Raw genomic sequence first — 18,990 nt, 5'->3', positions numbered from 1 at the left:
TTGTAAACCCCACCAGATTGTAAGGGGCCACAGTTGTTCAAATAAACATAAGCGAGAGGTCTGTCAGATATCAGTAGTGGTGTTTGGGTGGACGTGCTACTGTGGATCCCTTCATCTGCTGACAGATGTCGCACTTAAGGTCAAAGCTTTTGTCTGTTTCGTTAGACCTGGCCACCAAAAGCGTTGTTTCAATTGTGAAACTGTCGCAGTAATCCCTGCGTGTGCTGATCCTAGACCCTTGTGTGCAGCTAGAATGTAACCTAATCTGCAATCTATGTTCGATATTACTCTATCCCTCACTCTTGGAATTTGAGCATACGGAATATTTTGAGCATCAAACTTGTAGGAGTACTTGAGTGGAAAACGTTTTGGTATGGCTGAGCTTCTTTTGCATAAAGCAATGACAGCTACAATTATTGATCCATCTATTCGCATGCAAGAAAGAGTGACTACAGCTATGGCAGCAGTGCACATTGTTGTCTTGGCGGCTTCATCTGCCAATGAATGCCCTTCAATGTGCATGCTAAAACATTGATGAATCACGTGAGCCCACGGCAAGCCTTTTGTCTGCTCTGCTACTTTTTCCCAAGCAGTTTATGCTTTAATATTTAACCTTTTGAGTCTTTAAAACCATTTTGACCCCCAGTAGTGAAGATATTCATTGTAGGACTGGACAGAATAAAATGAATCGCACACAATAAGTATGGAGAATTCGCATTGCATGTTTTTAGTAACAGTACTAGTGCTTTTAGTTCTGCCAATTGAGCCGTGCAAACTCCTAGAGATTGCATCTGCGCATTGTTAGGACGGAACTTGCTGTCCCGCATGCGACCCTTAACAATTGCACATGCGGTGCTGTATTGCTATTTACTTCCCATGGCAGGCTGAGCAGATCCGTCAGTGTAAAAAGTTTATCCATACTGATCTAGAGGCATTATTTCATTTGGGAGAGCATATTCTTGTTCGTACTGCAAAAATGCCTGAGTTTTTGATGTAGAATCAAATTTGTATTCCACATCTGTTGCAGTGAGAGAATTATGGATGCAGTGCTTTGGAACATTAGCTTTTGTAACAGCCTCTAAGGTGGGTACTGGAGTCACAACATTCTCTGCTTCTTTACCTCTCTGAACTATTTTTTCATGATCCCATAGTGGATCTGCTGGCAGATGTGGTAAGTGAGTTTATCTTGATTGACCAAACATTGATTCGGAAGGACATTTTTCAGTTGACCCATGAGGAGTATTTCTGTAATCTTGCAAAACTTGAAATAGTGCCTGGTTTATTAATATTTGCAAATCTTTTGCCCACTGCACAGCCTTTATAATCATAGCCATTAACCTCCCCACCATTCCATTCGCTCTAGGACACATTGGAGTTTCTTCTCTGTACTATTACCAAACAGTTCATACATTTCTGAAACTCATTTCCACTAAAGGATGGCCCAGAATCAGTTTTCTATAGATTAGGTATTCTCCGGATAGAAATTAGTTCTTCAAGAACGGGAAGTACCACTGATGTAGATGTTGACAACGCTACTTTTACAATAGGGTACCAAGAATATTCATCCTTTATTGCTAATAGATTTTGTCCAGCATTGAATAGTGCATTGAAATCTGCTGCTACATTGGACCATACAGCATTTGGTAACTTAGACATGTGCAACTCTTCCATTCCGTTTTCTTTGGTAGTACAGTGTTATAAGTTACGAGTCTGAACCACTTCTTCTACCTGACTGTCTAATATGTGAAACCGCAATTTCTACCGTTAGAAATCTTTCATAGCAGAAATACCTCTTTGACTTTCATGTGCCACATCAATGAAATACTTTTGTGAACTTGCAAGACTAATCAGTTTACTACCTCTTACAAGTATTCCAGATGAAGCCACAGACAGTTCACACTGTATATTTTTTAACAGCATCACATCATGTTTTCTTATGTTAGATTGAAATCAAGTTGCAACATTTATTAATCTCCAATTATTTTCACTTATAATTCTCTTTACTTCCTGGTGTTTTTTCATCACTTAGTGTTGCTTCATTCATATGTTTCTCCACAATAAACCCCGATACTGTAGACTTAATTATGAAACATATATATTCCTCTGCCGCCAGCTGTTGTTTTATCTCATTTTTAAATGGGTGCTTGGTCAAGTAATCTACAGGATTATATTATTTTCCTTGTTTATGAATGATTTTAAAATTGTAATCCAGTAATCTAATTCCACATCCTTCAATCCTTTGGGGGCATTTTTGTTTTTGGGTTGCCAAAGATGGACTTGAGCACTTGATGATTGGTTATAATTAGAACAGTTTTACATTAGAGACCACAAATCTAGGGGTTTCCCTCCCAGGCATGTGCTGTACCAGAATTACACCCAGTCCCACAGGACTGGCATGCACCACCAAGCCAAGCCTCCCTTGCTCACTTGTTTCCGTTCCAGGGAAGGCATGGCTTGGCAGTTCGGGCTGGACTGTTCCCATGAGGCACAGGGTCAGACTTATTTGCATATGGTCATGTCTGAGCTGAGGTGGCAGCGTGGGATAAAGAACGGATGGATTAAACCCAGATCAGTTGACTGGGGGTGAGTGCTTGTATTGTCAACGCTCCGTCCATCATTTCCTTTGGTTTTTCTTCGTTTCTAATATGCAGCACACATAGAAAGAGGATAATTCCTCTTGTGATTGATTTTGGGCAGGAAGGTGTTCCTGCTTGCATAAAAACAATCCTGCATGCAACATAGACACCCTTGCACCAAGTGTGCCTGTGTTGGTGCTAGGCTGCAAATTGTGTTGCGGCGCAGGGGATAAGGACAAGAATGCACCATATTTAATAAATATGATACATTCCTGCCCTTTCACACTGGCGTTGGGCAGAGCAGCAAAACAACTTGCAGTCCTGGCCTACGCCTATTCCCCATAAATGAGGCTCTAAGCATACAAAGCTGACATATGCTGCCATGTCAGCTGCTCTGGTGCAATGCCTCTTGTGATTTAGTTAATGTGCACTTAATACTCTGGCCTGCGTATTTTAATGCGTGGTACAGAGTTCATACCCTTTGATGTAGTTTAAAAGGAATAGGAGAGAGACAATACGACAGACCGGAACCTTGGGTAAGAAGTTCAATATAATAAAATAAAAGGGTTCACTAGTAAGTCATTTGATACGAGAAATTTAATTTTTCATTTACATTAATTACAAATAGTATAATCAATGTAATTTACTTTAGAGCCGAGCCACTCTAAGTATTTATTTTAGAGGTATAAAATATTTCAAATTATGTAATGAATGCATTGGAGATCACATGGTGAAAAAAGTGACAACAAAGTGAAAAGGGTGTTTTGAAAATAATTCAATTTGAGGAAATCTTAGAGCAGAAGGTTTTACAAATTTCCAAATATACCATCTAATATTTTAAATCTGCAAAAATACCCTAATTAAACGATTTGCATATATCTTGATAAAATACGCTATTGTATGGTATTTTCAGAAATAAAATATCTTTTGTGAATTTCAAGTTTATGAAGTCCAAAAATGTTGAACCTGGTAGAAATTCACCACAGAAATAAAACACATATACGCGCTGACTAATGTTTCACCAAACTGAAGGAAGTTGAGGCATTAGAATTAATAGGTTGGAACTGGCGTAAAGCTTCCTATGCAAACATTTTTATTAGAGAGGTAGCATGAAAAAATGGATTGTTTTAAGTAAAAAGTAGTAGAGTGCCTCCACCAGTTGAGACACATGGTGTAATAGGTAAATAAGCTGGATGTTGCAGTGATTAATTTATCATATGTTCATTAGGGTTTGCAGACCCATCTGTAATTCCCTGTGCCTCCAACAGTAAACAAAAGGATTCCACAGCACTGTAATCAGTTTTCCTGTTTTTCTGAGATTTGTTGTACTGGTTTCATGAACAAAAAGATGGCTGTCCCATATATCATTGTGACACTGACCAGGTGGAAGGCACAATGTGGAGAATACTTTCATTCTGCTTTCTGAACACTGGATTCTCAGGATTGCAACCATGATGTAGGGATAGGAAATGAAAATAACAAAGATGGGAATTAGTAAAGGAAAGATTCCAGATGACAAAATGACTGTCTCTACTAGAAAAGTGCCTCCACATGCCATCTTGATTAGAGTCAGAGGATTGCAAAATACATGGTTAATAACATTGGAACTGTAAAAAGTCAAATGCACTACAATAAATAATATTTGTATTGGCAACAGGAAGCCATCCATCATTTTGATACAAGTAGATAAGGTCATTGTGTTTGGGTAACAGAGTGGCAAGCAAAGGGCCACATAACAATCGCAAGTCATGACTAAAAGTAGGCGACTCTCCACAGTCGCAAATAGTAAGTTAGCATATATCTGAGTTGAGCATCCAGAGAAGCGGGTGCTCCATTCATCCATAACCTGGTGGACCAGCATGTTGGGGTCACAGACAGAAGTGTTGAAAAGATCTTTGAAGGCTAGATTGCCTGTCAAGCACTACATAGGAGTGTGAAGACGAGGTTGATGAATGCTCATGGTTCTCGCAACAATATTCCCACTGATGGTGAATACCTATGGAACTAGAAATGTCATAAAAACAACTGTCTTCTGTGATGGATCATGAGTGAGTCCCAGGAGAATGATCTGGGCCACCTGGATTCCATTCCACTTGTCCATCATCTCATTTTCCTCTTATCTGTGGGAGCAAAGAAAAGAGGGACAGTTCAGGGTTACTACACCAAAGCTGTGGAGAGATAATGAATAGTGATAAGACTCATTTAATGTGAATCTATAGTTTACAACAGAACATGGCTCACACGCATAAATCCAGTGTGCAGAATGGGGTATGCATGTGTCTGTGATTGGGGGAGTGCATGTCCATGTGGTTTTGTATATGGAGTCTCAGTTCCCATATTCCTACAAGCCAAAGTGTGATCCCAACACCTGCTCCTTACTTTTCAAGTCCATTAACTCTGCATGGCTTTGGAAGAAAGACATGAACACAGTTGTCTAGTACTCTTGTTGTAGACCTAATTAATGACCGGATTAAAGTTACGATATTGGTAATTTATTTCTAATTTAAAAATTTGCATCAAAGCTTATGGCTGACACATTAGTGGGACATGTAAAATTACAAAAATGTAACGTCATACCAAAAATATAACTATCACGCTTGCTTGCCTTGAGGAACCCTTTTTGATTTGCATTTCTTGTTAACTGTTGCACTTCGTTTATGTTTCTGTTGCCAGCAGCTGTAAGTAATTAGTGTCAATGTGCTGCAGCCCGGACGTTCGGATAATAGTTTGTATAGTTAGTATACTTGAGTTTAATGCTGCACCATACATAACCTTATTGGACATTTATATAGTGCACATAAAGTATATCTATTTTTTCAATGTCATCTGGACATTCTTTCTTCGATCTTTTCTAATTGTATCTTAGGAAACTGTGGGGCATATTGAGAATATTTTGGCATAGGGCAGCGGCCCATGCCTTCTAGCTGCACTTCCCCATGTCAAAAGAAACAGGCAGGAATGTGCTGCATCTACAAGAAACAGCATATTCCTGTCTTTTCTGCCACCATGGTACAAGGGTGTCTGTGTTGTTGGCATGATTGTTTTTGTGCAGGAAGGCACACCTTACTGCACAAAAGAATCAGTACAGGTGTTTTCCTCATTCTATGTGCTTTGAAGAATGCGGCACACATGGACAGAGGAAAAATCATTTCTCCTTGTTATGTCTCCTATGGAAAGGCACTAGTTTTGGTGCTGCCCCAGATTTACACTAAGGTGTAAATCTCAGGGATGGGAACACCCCCATCAACACCCATTAAACACCCCTTCCATGTAGAGTAAAGCATTGCCTCACTTCCTATTAACAAAGCCATTAAAAATCATGCAGGGTAGCAATGCATGGCTTTGTAAATATGGGCTGACCCACTGCATCTCCAGAGCATCACAAAAGGCAACGTAAAAGTACTGCAGGGGCATGGAAATTACACCCCTTTGATTTTTATTAAATGAAAGAAATATCAAACCAAAGAACTGATTTACTGGAATTTAAAGCAGCAGTCTTAATTTACTTGTATTTGTCACCTGTTGTATGATTTTACAGACAAATTAATTCAATGGATCATATGACTAAGCCAGATACTGGACCTCTAATGCTTGGATCACCCTATGATTTTGGTGGCTTACAAACCACCAATAGAATCATTGATATAACATACTGAGGTTTTGCTTAATGTAAACAAAGAATCAAAATAGGGAGTGAAGAAGTAGTGCTAGAAAGCACTTCGGTGGGCGCACCCTCCTCCAGTTAATGGTATAAATAAACAATATCCACCGCTAGAAGGTATTCTGTGAGCCAGAGTATATCATGCATTCACAGTATTTGTTAAAATACCCCTCACACACCAGGAGGGCTCTTGGTGTCATGCTTCATCATCGGAATCTTCCCGCCTCGCTGCGGGACGGGATGTGCTACGACTAGCAACGACGCTGGAGCACTTAGATATTGTAAGTGTTGGTTTTGTCTTGTAGTGTTTTTCCTTTCACCTTCAGGTCACAGCACTTAAGTGTATCTTACCGGCAAATCGCAGAGTCACCTTATCTGTCACCATCTTTCCTTCCTCAGGTGATATATAAACGTGCATTGGGATACGCAGTAAATACTTACGTGCTCTATCTTTATCTTTGCCGGCCCATGACTCAGCAATACTGACAGGGCTATAACTGTTCAATATTGAATGCAATTTTGCAGTTGTATTATAATCTATTTTCTATCCACTTGTATATACACATAGCACACATTGTTGGCAACCTTAGTGAGTGACAGAGGGATCTGACCCCGTCCTGACGAAGAGGCAGTCAGCCTCGAAACATGTTGACAACACCAGGAGAACTAGCCCATTGTTAAGCTAGATTGTCTCCGCCACACTATTTTTAACGGTACCAGCCTATGACTAATAATTAATTTTTGCTTTCATAAGGCCAGGTATTCTTTTAAATCTCACTTTTCCATATCACTTCTGACCCTACTCACACTCACTCAATACACTTCACGTAGCACTTACAATATCTAAGTGCTCAAGCATAGCCGCTAGTCGTAGCACGCTCCATCCCGCAGCGGGCGGGAAGACCCCGATGATGAAGTATGACACCAAGGGCCCTTTTGGTGTGTGAAGGGTATTTTAACAAATACTGTGTATACCTGACATACTCTGGCTCACAGAATACCTTCTAGAGGAGGTGGACATTGTTATTTGTTTTGCTTAATGTAACAGAATCAGACATAATGCAAACTGATCCCTGAGTTTGTCTTTTGCACAAGTGGGAACAGCTTTAGGAAACTAAACTCATCCAAGGTGCTTACCATGATGTGCAGCTCAACTCTGCACTGCCTGATGTTTTTACATGCATCTCAATGTGTCTCATAATCTACAAACATGCTGGGCAGACACTGCCTGAGATGCAGAACCTACTGACTCATTTAGATGTCTGTCCAACTCACCAACATCAAGATCTCCAAGGCATTCAATCCTAGTGGCGCCGTGCTTAAGCGTGTTGCGTGCTTATCTAGGATCCTGATCGATACTGTGACCTTATGCCCCTATTCGGCTATAAATCCATTTATTCCCTATATTGGCATAACCGTTCAAGTGCAATATTCAGTAACTCATCTCTGGCCTCACACGAACAGAGCCACATTCCAGAATAACTTTCTCTGCTACTTCCTTTGCAAACAATTAGTGCAATGACAGAGCAGAAGCCACTATCTGAGATTCCTAGATTAACACTCTGAGTTCTTCAACAAGATAAAAACTCAGCAAACCTGGAAATCCCCGCTTGCTGTGTTTTGATTAGTAATAGAACTCTAATGAGCACTGATAGACGATTACTTCCTAGTGACATCTTATTGACGTCTTATGTCCAGCAAACTTATGTCAAACAAGGCACTTTTCAGGTATAAATACTACCAACATGGCCTTAAGCAAGACCCCTGTTGCCCGTCGCCTGAAGCTGCTGTTATGCTGAAGATATCATAGCTGCTATCGCTACTGCTATCGCTGATAACTAGCGAACGATGGTGTGGTGAACTTAGGAGCTGAACAGCCGTCCCCCTGCAAGAGTCCAGCAGATGCAAGCTGCCCGCGGACGCTGTCCCCCCTCCTTCTCCTCCTCGACGCGCTGAAGAAGAGACGCTGCCTTTCTCCTGCCGAGAAATCCAGCTCCAGCGTTTCTGGTCTACCCTTGCGGGTGACTGGGATATTGAGCCCTGAGGGAGATACCATTCTATTCCAGAGGTATGGTGTTGACTAAACCCTTGAGAGAGAATTCTTGAAGCAAACCTTGGCAAAACCAACTTAACTTAAAGCTACTTACTTACTCCCCTCCCAAGTATTAGGCTTAGGTCAGGTACACTGGGGTAGGCGTAGTTAGAAGCACCAGTTGAGTATTTTAGCCTAATGTATATATGAATGTATATGTGTTTTATTACTTTTAAACCATTGTATGGCTAAGAAACCATATCAATGCTTTTGCAGTATTATTTTGCAATACTTATCTTACTGTACGTACTTTTTATAATAACAAGTCTTGCAATTGTGGTAATTCATTTCTCTTGTACGGGAAGAAAGACTGTTCAATAAATGTTAACCTTTTATTGACAAACGCCCGTCTCTCTATTCTCTACATATTGTGAAAGTAAACTGCACCAACCTGACTGAGTAAAATAACTGTCTATTGTTTCACACGACCCTAGAGATTGACTCTTGATCTGAGGAGCAAAGTTGTCATGTTGCACGGTTGTTGGAAAACTGAATCCCTTCTTGTCTGTGCCAGGGAAGCTGATCACTTCCTATTTCAGTCAAGAAAGTTTCCAGTGACCTCTGAGCTAGTTGGTAACAAACCCAATTAAATTTAGCATAGTCAGTAGAGGCCTGGAAGATCCGCACTTCTACGTCGATACTACTGTTTATGTTATTCCAATGCGCAGGGCCTATTGGGAAAATAGGAACTACACTACAAGCGAATACTGACTGACCTGACCAAATCTGACTTCACTTGGTCAGAATGTAGAAGATGTGTTAAAGAACTTTCAAACAGATGGAAAACTGAATTTTGCTGCAGCTTTAATGAGTGACAACGAAGTGAGTTAATGTGAGTGCCTCTACAGTCATTAACGGTGGCTCACTGAGCATGCATTGAGACCAGGTGGCCTCCCAGGATAGACTTCACACCAACTGATGCATGAAATATCTAACTGGCTGATTGACTACTCACGATTCCACTAACTCTTCATGCAGAACAACACTGTAGCTCCATGAGAGGTCTCCTTTAAGAAGTTCTTCAGATAACACCAGATCTGGGGCTTTGAATAAATGTTTCATATGTCAAGAATAGCCCACCCACCTTTTCACTCATATACTATTTCCTTTCTTTTAAGTTGCCTTCTGTTCTTTCATGTCTTGCTCAAGCCATCAAAGCCCATTATGTGGGTTTTTGCTGAATTATCAAATAGAAGTGTCCTTTAATAACTCAACCATCATTATGGCTGGTAAAGCTAGGGAGGGGTTTCACCTCAAAGTAATTTTTTATGACAATGACGAGTGGCGCCATGGCAATAGCTAGTGAGCATAGTAATTCAATAAATATATGACTTACAAGTGCCTGTCCCTACTCCGACTACTCTCCTTGCAAGAACTGAGCCGTCACTGTCTCCTCCTGCAGGGGCATTGGAGTCATATCACCAATGTTCTGTGTGGTTAGAATATAAAACAGTACATGTAATTTATATCCCAGATACACAACCCAAAAATACAACAGCAATGCTACACTACAGCTCAGTTACAACGTATCTTCCAAATATCAGACTGGGCATTTCATTTGTTGGTTTACAAAGTTAGCCAAGTTAGAAGTTTAACATCATAGCTCGTGATTCCACGGTGCAAAAAGGTCAGTGGGAACAAACCCAGAAGAGAAACGACCCCTGCAAGTGTGTGGGTCAAGACCCACACGACACATGTAAGTCAAAGTCCTATCCACACGTATTGAGAGTTGTTACGTTTTGGTGCCAAAACCAAGTGTATTCAACAATGTTCCTAGGAAGAGTAACGAAGGTCAACATCCAGGGTTTCATGTGGAAAAGATTTATACTTCAATTTGATCAGTACAAGAGAAACAAACCAGCCAACATGTGTTTCGTCACACCGTGCAACAGATGTGACTCTTCAGGGCTGTCGGTTTGATAGAAAGTTCGAGAAATAGCGGAACCGGTGTTAATTCCAATCCGGTCGCGGCCTGGTTGAGGGTTCAATATGAACAGGGAACCGAATCAGGAATCCCTGGTGTCTCTGGTGCAGAGACAAGGAGGCAAACGGACAGGTGTGTCCAAATGCTGAAGGAGAACTAAGCGCCCGTCGCGGTGTGTGGTGATTGCGCCACGTAATCCTGGTAATTGAGCAAAGAGGGGAGGTGGCACTGCACAAAAAAAACTAGTGCTGCCTCCTCCACCTCTCCAAAGATTACCAGGGGCTAGGGAAAGGTGGTAAAGCGATATAAATCTGGTGAGAACATGCAGTCTTTTATTTGCCTCATTTGACTTTGCTCATGCTGATGTAATAACCAATGAAGATGTGTAAAAGATAAAACAGTATGCACTTCTTTAAAAACAAAATCTAAGCACCAGAAAGTAAAAAGACCAACAAAGTAGATTAATAGAAGCATGAATATAGTAAAGAGGAGAAAAGCATTGCAACAGCAGAACGAGTTTGTTGAGTGCGTGCAATGCGTCTATGTTAAAGAGAAAGGTATTTCGAATGAGATGTTTGGATAACTGGTTAATTTGCTTACAAAGACCTGTCTTCAAAATGGGTTGTTTCATAAAATATATTTTTGTTCTAGTTTCCAGGCAGAGCAGAAGCACACTTCCAGAAGTGAGGCATTTTTTTAAATGAGGAAAGTTTCTTACAGGAAAATGAGTTAATGTTTGGATTTGACAGAGATGGTTATGCATATGAAATAAATTAAGGTACACCAACCAAGAAAGAGAAACTAGTGCCTAGAAATTTTGAAGAAATAACCAGTGAAGTGCTAGATCAACGTCACCGAGAACCAATTTGTGAGTGAAAGTATAGGAAAGTTTGCAATTCAAGATGACAGTCTATTCTTAAACAGGTACAGCAGAGGAACTACCTAACAAATAATTAAGCTAATGCAATGCCTTGATGTGTGACAGACAAACCTTCAAGGACAGCCATTGGTTTGCTTATCACATCAATTTTGCTAGAGTATTCTCTATCATTTACGAATACTGTCTGTGCACCACAGTACAATGCATAATCTAATAAGGAGATTACATTGTGTTCAGCTGCTTAACTGCTAAATATTAAGGTATTAAGAGGTAATCATTCTGAAGTTTCATCTGTTATAGATGGCATTCTTTGGGACAGAAAGACCAACTGAAGGGAATGAGGTGATTGTGGAGACATGCACTGATGTTTCCAATTCAAATTTTGTTTAAAAAAACATGTGAAAATGAAATTACTGCATTTACAAGAGCAAAGTCTGTGTTTTTGTAGACAAACCACCTCGGGTCCCCAGCCCAAAAAATGACATTTGTTAAAAAAAAACACAAAAGTGATCTAGAACAGTTGCTTAAACTGGCTCTTTCATTAATATTGATTGCAGGTATTTTTAGCCAAATTGTGATTGCCTATGTACTCACCACTAGCTGAGTCCACAAACACTAACAAAGAGCTCTTGACTAGGTCAATTGGGCCCATCTGCCTACTTACAACAACTGTCAGGTGGATCTATTCTAGACTGTCACTTGGCCCATGGGGACATTGTCGTCTTCAGCATGCCCACTGTTTTGCATACATTACTATACAAATTTATTTTTACAATAATTTCTATGGCTTTTTTCACTTGAGAACTCATCACTGTGTTCGCAGTCAGCAGTTTCCTGGGATTTGTATTGAACATTGTGAGCAAGGTCAAAAAACAATGCCCCTTTTAATTTTGTACTGACTAGGCCTTAGCACTGAGACAAAACATACTGATGCATCTGTTGTTTGGGATAACGTACTTTGGACTTATTGGAATACATAAATAGGTACCACACACTTGGAGAGGGACCTTTCCGTGGAGGAGAGCAAGCGAGCACCTACGATGTAGAGCTACTCTCTATATGCTAAGGTGTTAGACCTGTTGGCTGCCAGAGACAGCTGTACTGGAACACAGGCGCTCTTGGCTCAAGTAAGAGGGGATCTGAGGGTTGGTGAGAGACTTGCAATCAAAAGCTGGAGCCACAGGACCTAGTGGCTAGTCATCCATAAAGTCCCTAGACAAACTGTTGCGCTGGTCAGGACAGCCTGAACTGGCAGGACAAGTAAGGTAAACTGGCTGTAATACCAGCTTAACAGGAGGGAATAGTTCTGGCTCATGCTGAGTAAGCACCTAATGCAAATTTACCTGAGCAAGTGGTAAAAAGAGGGCTCCAGACTGATCTACTGTTGGTTGCTAGCGAATCTGATTTAATGTAAAATGTTTTCATATTGAGCCTTGCTTAAACCACCAAGAACGGCCTATAACTTGAAAGAAGAAGTGTAATTGGTTAATTCTTTGAATCTAGAGAACAATGTAATGTTGAATATTTATTGATGCAAGAAGTTAATGGTGGAGGTATCTGATGTGAGTAGCTATAACATATCTTACAGAACAAGAAAGCTTCAAGAATTTTTATAAAAGTGAACCATATTTTTCTAACCTGGTGTAGTTTCATTATTTTTGAGTGGATTGGCACTGGGTTCCTGTGAGGGTGTGACGCAAGCTTAGCACATGTTGCCTTGAGGTTAGACCTACCTACTCTGAGCCAGGCTACCCCATGTGGATTGGTGACCCGAGGTCCAACATAAGGTATGTGGTCTGCTGAAAAAGCCCAGAGATCTTCTAATATATAATAATACTGCTTCTTAGTAAGGGAAAGAAGGCTAGGCTCTATTTTCTTTTCATGATGATGACAACTCCCTTCATGATATATGGCCTAGCTGCTGTGCTGACTGTTTTTGTACTATGCATTTTTCTGCTTGTTGTGGCATGTATACTGCATGTGAGCGCACGCTAGTTAAAATAAATATTTTAACCTGAGTGCAAGCGGAAGGGTGTGTCTTGTTACCACCATTCCTGAGCGATCTGGAAGTATTGTGTTCAGGTGTATCTAATCACTTGTTTCTCTGTGAGTGAGTAGAAAAGCAAGTGAGAGACTATTGAATACCCCAACTAGGAGGAGGGCCTGAAAAGAATGTTGTAAGAGTTTTGTCAATGAATGAACAAGAGCAGACAATGAAGCAGGGTCTAATTTTACCTTATAGTGTTCCAAGCCCATTCTGCCCATATCTGAAGCATGAGAGTCTCAATTGTCCCTGCCAGCCCATAGACAGGGTTGTGCTAAAATTATCCACAGAGCTTTGAGCGTCTACAGAGCCAGTAGGCCTCACACCCTCCTGTAACCTCAGATGTATCTCTCCTATGACGGCCAATACCCTCAGGTCACTGTCTTTCTGAGGAAGGAGTACAAGCCAACTGGGACCTTCTGCACCTTTGGAAATTAAAATAGCGGCAGGGCTTGAAATAAACAATAGCCTGATAAGGAGCTTCCACCTTAAAGCTTCCGTGAGGTGATACAAGGTGTTTTTGATAAAAAGATCAAACTTTTGCTATGTTCTGAGGTCAAGCAGTCGCCAAAATTAGATCTTGTGGTCAACGGTTCCTCATTTCCAAAGTATAAAAGGACTGCTTCCTCTCCAGTTCATTATTCACCTTGTACAGTGAACCTTTGAGTCACAACGTAATGGGGTTCACGGTTAACAATTTTATTTAGCATTTTCAATTGAGGTTGTAATGCCTCAGTGTATTTTAATGTTCATGTTCTCTCTCCCTCTCTGGATTTCAATGATTTTAAACCTACTAGATTGCAGGTGTTTGCTAATGATCTGCGATGTGTCTTTGACATTTGTGGAGCAAGTCTGGCTCACTGGTTAGAGCAGGCAGACCCTGAAGCAGAGGTCAGACCCGGGACCAGGGTTCAATTCCCGACGCGGCAGGGTCTTGAGCTCTAATGTCCACGGACTCGATAATTCTCGCTTCGGTGCCTGACCTAATCATGGGTTCACACTCTGCAACTCTGGGCATTAAGCTTGCTTAATCTCCACAACGGCCCCCCGCGGCGGGATGCCTGGCTTTCACCTTGGGGATGCCCTGTAGGGGCTATCTCACAGGGAAAAGCCAGGACGGGTTCCCAAGGTAAGCGCTTAGAGACCCCTGGGTGATAAGCGCTATATAAATCCAGACAGCAGCAGGAAGGTGCATTTGGCTCGTTACCTGTCGACCCACTTTCCCGGTTCACGTGCCCCGTCTGCCTGGAGGTCTTCGAGAACCCCGTGAGAGTCAAGTGCGGACATGTATTTTGCACGTCGTGCTTGCAGGAGTGTCTCAAACCAAGAAAACCAGTTTGCGGAGTGTGCCGATCTGGCTTAACACCGGGCACTAGAGCCCTAGAAGTGGAAAAGCTCATTGAATCAACAGAGACTACATGCAGAGGATGTGATAAAAAAGTTTACCTATCCAAAATGAGGGCCCATGTTGCTTCCTGTTCCAAGTATCAGAACTACATGATGGAAGGCATTAAAGCCGCGACTAAAGATCCGCTTCATGAGACGAGAGATGTTCCAAATCGTTTCACATTTCCATGTCCCTATTGTCTTGAAAAAAACTTTGATCAAGATGGACTAGTGGAACACTGCAAAAAGTACCACAGCTTGGATTCGAGACACGTGGTATGCCCCATATGTGCCTCAATGCCATGGGGGGACCCCAACTATAGGAGTGGAAACTTTATGGAGCATATTCGTCGACGACACAAATTCTCCTACGACACATTTGTGGACCACCGTGTTGACGACGATGCTATGATGAACGATGCTCTGATGCGTTCTTTGATGGATAAATGAAGATCACCTCCGCTTCTTGCATTAAGATTTGGCTTGTGAAAGGCCATTCAACTCTCAGTCTTACACAGCTCTTTCTGAAGCAGAAATTATAATGTTGCAAACAGTGTACATCTAGTTTACTAATTTCGTTTTACCAGGAGTCCTATATGTCCAGATAGCAAGTAGTAAATAATAGATTATAAAGGAAAAATCATATATTTTTAGTTAGTGAGTCTTGGCTATGGAGCTATTTGCTGTTAAAAGTAAATACAGTTGGGTTTACTTGTAGTTAACATTTTAATTTTGAAATAAGTCGTTTTGCAGCAGAGATGTGTTGGAAATTCACATATTTTACATACTGCGGCTACGTTGAAGTTGGATCCATGATCGTGTTAAGCAGCTATAGACTGGAATGTGTGCAACTAGAGCATGTTGGCAACAGCAGTAATTGCGGAATCCTGTCTGATTCATTGTCACCCTCTCATGTTTTTGCCGCCATCATGTGCAGTCTTGAAACTGTCTGGCATGTCATTCTTGTGTGCGACATTGAGATTGTTCATAATGGAAAATCACTTGTCATGCCAGTCATATTTGTCTGCGTGTTATCCGTTACATGGACAGAGAGAGATTCTTCAAACACAAAGTTGATGGAACTAAAACATTTCTGTTATGCAACCTTTGAAGAAGCTCTGCGGTGTAAATATTATGTTGTGGAGTCTAAAGTGAATCAGAGATGTATTTATACTGCTGCAAATATCCACCAAAGTGAGACAGAAACTGCTGCTTTCTTGATAACCATTGTGTTTTCTAAGACCTGAAAGCAACTCTATGGTGATCTGAACATACTGCAAATATGACCACCTTTAGTGTATCCCAAACTGAGGGTCTAGGTTTCACCTACAATATATTGTAGCTAGGTTACAAAATGTGTCTCTTACATTACCCACCTATCTACAGACCATCTAAATTTTGCATGCATGTTTTCTGAAATACTTATCTGGAGGGCTATGTGGGTGTGGGTAATAAGGTGTATCACAGTGTTAGCCTTATTTAATACATTTGGCAGTGGCAAGAATATTGAGCATGTGGATTAGAGTAAAATGTGTAACTGTGCACCAAAGTCTTGGGCAGAAGCAAAGAGTTGGCAAGACCAAGAACCTGCAATATGATGCATGATATAAATCCAATATACATTACAATACAATTTGTCACTTGCTGCGCTGCATGGTGTTCTCTTTGAATAATGACATATTGTTCTCATTTATTGTTTAAACTGTTTCTTGAATAAATAGTGCCACTCCTGACTCAGTATCTGCATCTCACACATGTGTTTTGTAATTTCAGATAGCACCTCAGTGTGCTATATAATGTGGTAAAACAACTCTCCAACCACCCCCTGCCAGTTTTGGGTATTTCCTCATGCCAGTCATGCCTTGGAAATGGATTGCTGCATGCACTTGACAAGTTTTCATGAATCGCAGAGCATTCCCACTCCCTACCCCAGGGGAATATTTACTCCTTCATAATAGTACACCATATTGAGGTAATAAAACACAAGAGTAAATTCCTAAACTAGTGTGTGCTCTCCTTTTTTGAGCTTTTTTACACAGTGAACATACACATACAAAAATATTCGGCAAAGCTACCTGTGCACATGCAATGTTTTCTTTTCAAAGAGCACAAGGGACATTGGGAGCCACCTCTCTGCTGTTGCATTAACAGATGACATTATCCTCATTGCCACTAGCAACTTTCAAGGAAATTCTGGGGCATATTTACCAGAAAATGTCAGAGCGCTGAGTGCGAAAAATACAGGGATGCACCATATTTACGACTATGTGGTGCACCCCTGTGTTTACCCTGGTGCTGGCACTGAATTTACTGCCTAGCGCCAAGGCTGGCAACCTTGCACCATAGTAAAAGTGTGCCTGTGTTGCGGGGAATGAATGTTTATGTGCGGGAATCAATACTTAATGGCTATTTGCTACTTGTATGTGTGATGCTTTCTGCAGCCCACAATTGATGTTGTTTAATGAATGTTTATGTGCAGGAAGGGACAACTTCCTGCACATAAAAAATATACTCTTTCTATGTGTGCTACAGAATCCAGCACATAGAAACATCAAGGAAAAAAATAAAAGCATTTCACCTCATGCACCATTCTAACTCCTGCTCTTACATACCATTTGTTTTTGTTGCTGCCACAGACTTACACTTCCTTGTAAATCTGGGATAGCTTCAAAAAGCAATGGGTGTTGTGGTGGAAGGTCCACACCAACACCCGTTATGCGCCCCTTTGCCATAGTGGAGTGCAGCAGAAAAGGGCATATTTACAAGGTGGCGTTAAGCCATGCTAAGTGGCTTAGTGCCACCTTGTCAATATTGAAAATGGTGTTACACCACCAACCCATTAAAAATGGTTACCCCCAGAGGCAATAAGAGCTTGTAAATATGCCTCTCTGTTTATTAATATGCAGGCACTTTGCAAACCTTAAGAGGCAGATGCCGACTGCTTACTCCAAACTTTGGAATAAAGGCTTTACTGACATTTTACTAACTCCATTACATAAAGTGTGCGATGCATGGGAGTAACGGTGCCTACTGTACTCATGGAAGGAGCCCTTCGTTGTTCAATGGGGGATTGCAGCAGTAGAATGAAAAACTGAACTTAACAGAAGGACATATGCATTAAATAGTCACATATTGACTAGATAACACTGAGACAAAGGGCTAGTCCAGATTAGTTATAGGATCCCAGTACTAAATTCCTGCACAGGGGTTAATTGTAGCAATAATCTTAGTCAATAACATTACTACTATGTGTCCTAAGTTTCAGCCAAAGTGGATCACTGGAAGGATTAAAATCACTAGATTCCAAACTTTGACCCAGAGATTGTGTGACCCTAACTAAGGCCTCATTATCCATACTCTGAGCTGAACTGAAGTTTTTTTTTTTTTTAGGGGGGTTTGTAGAAGACCTTGCCCTTGATAGTAATTAATAGCTTACTAGAATCAGCTGAGGCGTCTTCTGACACAAACCTATGCGGAAGACGCTTGGCAGCACATAAGTGAACATTCATTGCTTATGTAAGACAAATGCAAGAAGATAGAGACATCAGATGGTAGTTTGCTCTTTATCAGTAGACAGACTTTCAAAATAACAACGTGACCTCTGCTCTATAGACAAGTAGTGATAGGGGCAATTCACTAAACCATGAATGGTCCAATAGAGAGTCCATTTGTTTTGCCCCTCAAGACCATCCTGGCAATGGTGTTTCAAATCTTTTCCATAGCATGAATAAATGTCTTGAACAACTCCCAACCCTTAGCTTGCTAACTGATCTTTTATATTTGCCTTTCAAATCAAAGAAGCATACATATATGCATACAGGCCATATCACCACAAAGTGCTCAACAGACAAGATGGAAGTGGCAATTGTCATAACAATGGTCTGCTTACTGTGAGGTGTTAATAACAGGCAGAAACTACAGCACCCTTCTTCTATTTACTACATTTAGATCCACCTGAGCCAACTTTAACATTTTTGTGTTCTTCCAAATAGATGTTATTAATGTTTAGAACATTAGACATGTTCAGAACCTCACTGAATACAATTGCTCTGGGCAATAAATGGCGGGCACAGACCTTCTGTTCCAACATCCTAATGTTTGCTGGTGTGCGTCTCTTGTTTGAACTTCAAACAGTCTACCACCTATGGGTGGAATGTTTTACTAACTTCATAACCCATTTGCCAAGGGCTATAATGATTATTAAAGGCAATCACCCTAGTTACAGGGAGGGCAAGCTGGTTTTGGTGGTTCATACTCTTGGCAGTGGTCAATACCGATATAATGCATGGTCAAGTTGAGTGATGACTCCAAACTCTAGCAATCAGTTAAGAAATGCTTTAATTAGCAAATTAATACACCAATCAGTAAAAGTCAATCCCTCATGATGTCTGTCTGCAACTGTCCACCTCAGAGTTCTAACACTTCTT

This window comes from Lissotriton vulgaris, chromosome 6 (assembly GCF_964263255.1).
Source record: "Lissotriton vulgaris chromosome 6, aLisVul1.2, whole genome shotgun sequence".
NCBI classification, from domain to species: domain Eukaryota; kingdom Metazoa; phylum Chordata; class Amphibia; order Caudata; family Salamandridae; genus Lissotriton; species Lissotriton vulgaris.
This window is presented reverse-complemented; position numbering follows the sequence as displayed.